Source organism: Bos taurus, chromosome 3, assembly GCF_002263795.3.
Source record: "Bos taurus isolate L1 Dominette 01449 registration number 42190680 breed Hereford chromosome 3, ARS-UCD2.0, whole genome shotgun sequence".
Lineage (NCBI taxonomy): Eukaryota > Metazoa > Chordata > Mammalia > Artiodactyla > Bovidae > Bos > Bos taurus.
In genome coordinates this window covers 11,883,528-11,889,691 of record NC_037330.1, presented here as the reverse complement: position 1 = coordinate 11,889,691, position 6,164 = coordinate 11,883,528, and the positions used below count along the sequence as shown (strand labels likewise).

The 6,164-nt window shown below is 38.1% G+C and overlaps 1 pseudogene; it reads right to left on the bottom strand.

Annotated features, from left to right (window-relative positions):
- Positions 1-5,168: 5,168 nt before the first annotated feature.
- Positions 5,169-5,826, bottom strand: LOC101903722 (phosphatidylinositol-glycan biosynthesis class W protein-like; annotated as a pseudogene).
- Between the last annotated feature and the right edge of the window lie 338 nt (positions 5,827-6,164).

The window sequence follows — 6,164 nt, the reverse complement described above, 5'->3', positions numbered from 1 at the left end:
TTTTTTCAGGAAATTTCATTCAAGCTGGGTTCTCATGGCTGACCCCCACTCATCCTCCTGTCCAGGACCTACAAACCTGCAGGTTCCTGTTACCACAACCAAAGCATGCCCAGGCAATTGGCAATGTCTTAAACAGGTCATCTAGCTCACAAAATTTCAGTATTTCCTTGTTCCAATACAAACATTTTAAAGTCTACAGATTTCTCTTAAAATTCCACTTTACTCAAAAATTGATGGACTTTCAAGGGAGGTTTCAATACAGCTCTCACAATTATTAGTAAGTACAGAAGCCGAAAAAATCAGCATAGGGATAAAAGATTTGAGCAACAAAAGAAAAATATTAATCTAATTTACATAGAATCTACCTTCAGAACCCAGACAGTAAAACTGTACATCTCACAGGTTTTGATGTTTAATATTTTTATTGTTCTTTGGACTTAAGTTTTTTTTTATTTTTCAGCATATTTTCTCTTTTGACTAATAAATTCCCCAGAAGTAGGTTTGTAAACCAAGTATATGGAAATTTAAGCACTTACTTTTTTGTTATTAACTTTAGGTTAGTGATGCTATGGTCAGAGAATGTGAACAGAGTTTATAAGCTACCTGTTCATTGAAAACTATTGGGACTTTATGTCTTAGAACATAGCCATTTATATATTTGATTCTTATATGCTTGAGGAGCTCATGTACTTCCTAATTTTTAGATGTAGAATTTTATACAGATCCAAATAACTTTTCTCAGGTTCATTGAGCTTTGCTTGACAAAATTATAATATATTTAAAGTGTAAAACATGATGATTTGATGTACATACATATTGTGAAAGTCTTCCCACAACTGAGTTGATTAACACATACATCACCTCACATTTTGATCTTTTTATGTAAGAGAGCTAAGTTCTACTATCTTAGCAAATTTCAATTACGCAATACAGTATTTTCAACTCAAGTCACCATACACTGCCTTAGATCCTTAGAGTTTATTTATCTTATAATTCAAAGGTTGTATCCTTTTACCAACTTCTCATTCCTCCATCCCGTAGTTACTGGTAACCACCATTTTATACTCTGTTGCTAATAACTTTTGCTATGAACTTGACTTAAAAAAAAAAATATTCCACGTATGAGTGACACCATTCAGTATTTGTCTTGTTTTTGTCTGGCTGATTTAGCATAATGCTCTCTGTGCTTACCTGCTAAGTCGCTTCAGTCGTGTCTGACTCTGCAACCCCATAGATGGCGGCCCACCAGGTTTCCTCCTCCCTGGGATTCTCCAGCCAAGAACATTGGAGTGGGTTGCCATTTCCTTCTCCAATGCATGAAAGGGAAAAGTGAAAGTGAAGTCTCTCAGTCGCGTCCAACTCTTCGCGACCCCATGGTCTGCAGCCTACCAGGCTCCTCCATCCATGGGATTTTCTAGGCAAGAGTACTGGAGTGGGGTGCCATTGCCTTCTCCATGTGCTTACCTATGCTGTCACAAATGGAAGGATTTCCTTCTTTTTAAAGGCTGAATATGTTCCATTATATGTATTTTGTTATATATATATATATATATATATATATATATATATATATATATTTTAAGTTTGCCCTTGTTAAGTGGAGCATAAGGTCAGCTGATGTTCAACAACATACCAGGAGAGAAATTGAAATAGAGGTTTACTACTCATAGGTCCTGGAGGTATCTGGCAAGTCTAGAGGGACCACGAAGAAGGCAATGGCAACGCACTCCAGTACTCTTGCCTGGAAAATCCCATGGGTGGAGGAGCCTGGTAGGCTGCAGTCCATGTGGTCGCGAAGAGTCGGACACGACTGAGTGACTTCCCTTTCACTTTTCACTTTCATCCATTGGAGAAGGAAATGGCAACCCACTCGAGTGTTCTTGCCTGTAGAATCCCAGGGACCGGGGAGCCTGGTGGGTTGCCATCTATGGGGTCACACAGAGTCGGACACGACTGAAGTGACTCAGCAGCGGCAGCCAGTATTCTTGCCTGTAGAATCCCAGGGACCGGGGAGCCTGGTGGGTTGCCATCTATGGGGTCGCACAGAGTTGGACAGGACTGAAGTGACTTAGCAGCAGCATCAGCAGCAGAGGGACCACATCAGGAGGTCAAGGCAGAGTGCAGACAGAGAGACAGATGTGGGGTACATGCCTTTATTAGGGTCTTTGGGTGGCATGCTTTGGGGTTCCCAGGTTAAGGCTGACTGGTCAATTAGAACCAAGAGAGTGGGAGTCTGAAAAGCCCCTCTAGGGTCATATTAAGGGGAAAACTAGAGGAAGGTTTTTCCAGTAGTCATGTACGGATGTGAAAGCTGGATGATAAAAAAGGCTGAATACCAAAGAATTGATACTTTCTAACTGTGATGTTGGAGAAGACTCTTGAGAGTCCCTTGGATTGCAAGGAGATCAAACCAGTCAATCTTAAAGGAAATCAACCTTGAATATTCATTGGAAGGACTGATGCTGAAGTTGAATCTCAAATATTTTGGTCACCTGATGCAAAGAGCTGACTCACTGGAAAAGACCCTGATGCTGGGAAAGATTGAAGGCACTAGGAGAAGCGGGTGACAGAGGATGAGATGGTTGAATGGCATCACCGACTCAATGGACATGAGTTTGAGCAAACTCCAGGAGATAGTGAAGGACAGGGAAGCCTGGCGTGCTGTAGTCCACTGGGTGGCAAGAGTCGGACATGACTGAGTGACTGAACAACAACAAAGGGGAAGGCACTGGGAAGCAAGCAAACAGAACTGCTGATCCCAGGCATTGCTGGAGAAGTCATATCAGGAATTTACATGTGACTCTATGGGCTGCAAATCAGGACATGTGCTTTCATGGGTTTAAGGTTACTGCAGGCCCTGTGGTCAAACAAAATTTAGATTTTCATTTTCTTGATGATAAGTCAGGTTGAGGAACTTTTAAAATACCTGTTTTCTTTGGAAAAATGTATATTCAGGTCCTTTGCCTATTTTTAATTGATTGTTATTTTTGCTTATGAGTTGTATGAGTTCTTTGTATATTTTGGATAATAACTTCTTATTAAATATATCCTTTGCAAACGTTTTCTCCCATTCCATAGGCTGTATGTTCATTTAGTTGATGGTTTCATTTGCTACTTAGCAGCTTTTTAGTTGATGTAGTCCCAGTTGTTTATTTTTGCTTTTGTTGCCTTTGCTTTTGGCACCATTGGTATTGTTCAGTGACTAAGTTGTGTCCAACTCTTTGCAACCCCGTGAGCTGCAGCATACCAGGTTTCCCTGTCCTTCACTGTCTCTCAGAGTTTTCTCAAATCATGGCCATTGAGTTGGTGATGCTATCTCATCCTCTGCTGCCCTCTTCTCCTTTTGTTTTCAATCTTTCCCAGCATCAGAATCTTTTTTCAGTGAGTTAGCTCTTCACATTAGGTGGCCAAAGTATTGGAGCTTTAGCTTCAGCATCAGTCCTTCCAATGAATATACCAGATGAATTTCCTTTAGAATTGACTGGTTTGATCTCCCTGCTGTCCAAGGGACTCTCAAGAGTCTTCTCAAGCACCACAGTTCAAAGACATCAATTCTTCAGTGCTCAGCCTTCTTTAATGGTCCAACTCTCACATGTATACATGACTACTGGAAAAACCATAGCTTTGACAATATGGGCCTTTGTTGGCAAAGGGATGTCTCTGCTTTTTAATACACTGTCTAGATTTGCCATAGCATTCCTTTCAAGGAGCAAGAGTCTTTTAGTTTCATGGCTATAGTATACTGTCCTCATTGATTTGGAGCCCAAGAAAATAAAATCTGTCACTGCTTCCACTTTTCCCCCAATCTATCTGACATGAAGTGATGGCACCAGATGCCGTGATCTTAGTTTTTTGAATGTTGAGTTTTTAGCCTGTTTTTTCACTTTCTTCTTTCACCCTCATCAAGAGGCTCTTTATTTCCTCCTCACTTTCTGCCATTAGAGTGATATTATCCACATATCTGAAGTTATTGATATTTTTACCAGCAATATACTAAAAGAAATTATTGCCAATACCAATATTAAGGTGCTTATCCCTGTTTTATTCTATGTTTTTAATAGTTTTAGGTCTTACATCCAAATCTTTAATTGATTTTGAGTTGATTTTTATGTTCAGTGTAATATAGAAGCCTAGTTTCATTCTTTTGCATGTAGATATCCCAGCACCATTTATTGAAGAGACTATCCTTTCCCCATCGTATCTTCTTGGTGCCTTCATCAAAAATTAATTAACCATATATGCATGAGATTACTACTGGGATTTCTATTCTATTCCACTGATCTATGTGTCTATTTTTAGGCCAATGCCACACTGTTTTGATTACTAAAACTTTGTAATGTAGTTTGAAGTCAGGAAGTGTGATGACTCCAGCTTTGTTCTTTCTCAAGTTTGCTTTGACTACTCAAAGTGTTTTATGGCTTTATATAAATTTTAGGATTGTTTGTTGTATTCCTATGAAAATTCCAATGAAATTTTGATAGGGATTTCACAGGATCTATTGATTATTTTGGGTAGCATGGATATTGTAACATTATTAATTCTTCCAATCTATGAATATGGATTATCATCCTATTTATTTCTGTCTTAAATTCCTTTTACCAATGTCTTATAATTTTTTTTCACAATTCCACAATTGAGATTTTTTAATGTAAATATTATAAAAGTGATTCATACAATAAAAATACATACTCATAATAGGTAACATAAGATGGAAAGTAAAAATCCTCCTTCCCACTCCTTTAATCTTCTAGCATCACAACTATAAATACAACAGTTTCTTTATTAAAAAAAATTTTTTTTATTTTATTTTTTAACTTTACAATATTGATTGGTTTTGGCATATATCAACATGAATCCGCCACAGGTATACACATGTTCCCCATCCTGAACCCTCCTCCCTCCTCCCTCCCCGACAACAGTTTCTTTAATATATTGGAATTTATATATTCTAACAAGTCACAAGGCTTTGTTCTGTGTTGGTTTGTTTTACATAGTGTTGAAATACATTTTAAAATATTAAGAATCAGTACTGATAGAGTAGTAATGAAACAATTTTATAATAATTTATAGTTAATGTTGGGTTGCCGAAAGTCCTATTTTCTTCACATTTTATGTTTTCTCTTCCTCATTAAAATAATATTGCTCAAAACATATCTGACCCCTGTTGATCACCAAGATTTTATAGTCTTGTCTTGCAAGCGCAGTACATATATAATTAAGCAGTTGATACACATACAGAGGTTGAGCACAAATAAAGCCCACAATGTACTTCTGTGTAACGTATGTACTAACAGGTTGATTTTGTCATTGTTACATTTGACAGCAAGAAAAAATTAATTTGTTTCTGTTCATTGGTGTAATTAAACAAAGAGTGGGTTTTCTTTCAGCTTCAGAGAGTAAATATTCTGAATGCTTTTTATTTGCAGCATGTGATGGAATAAATTTTCAAGAACATGGTAATACTGTACCCTTAATTAGAAATTTGGCAAAACTCAAAGTTTTATCACCCGGTGTTAAACTACTAAGGAGGATCAGGTAAGAAGCAATTACCCAAATATAAAAGGCTAAGCTGTTCCTTCTTTAGGATGCTACTTCTACATTTACCTGAACTATGTAAAGTGATATGAAGAGGCCAATAGATGTCAGCAGATTATATGTTACTTTTATCCAGTCTTTGATAAGTGATTTCTTTTTTTTAAGTTCATATGACCCTGTTTGAACACTATTTTTGACCCCAAAGATAATTACAAGATGCTCAAGGAGAACAAATGTAGAGAAAATGGTCAAAGTTGCTACCAGGGGAACTATCAAGAAAGCAAAGTCAATGAAGAATCAAGTTCTCCAAGTGTGTGAGGAAAAAGATAAGTGCTGTGAGAAAATGATCCCGAGCCCTCTGCACAGGATAAGGAGTGTAGGCAAGCCCAAGCCCTCAATGATTTCCAGCATGCTTGTTCCATTGTGGTCACTGACAAAAGATTCCTTCATCTGCTTTTGAGAATTTTTCTTCTTCTCCAGGGTTTCAAAATACTTTGTCCACTAGAGAGCCCCCAATTCTGGATCCTCATGTCCCTGATGAGTCAGGGATGCCCTGCGCTGAATGTGTGCTCTGCCCCAGGAGAGGAGTTGTGGGTTCTGGCCACTTAGCCACAGTGTCAGTTCATGGC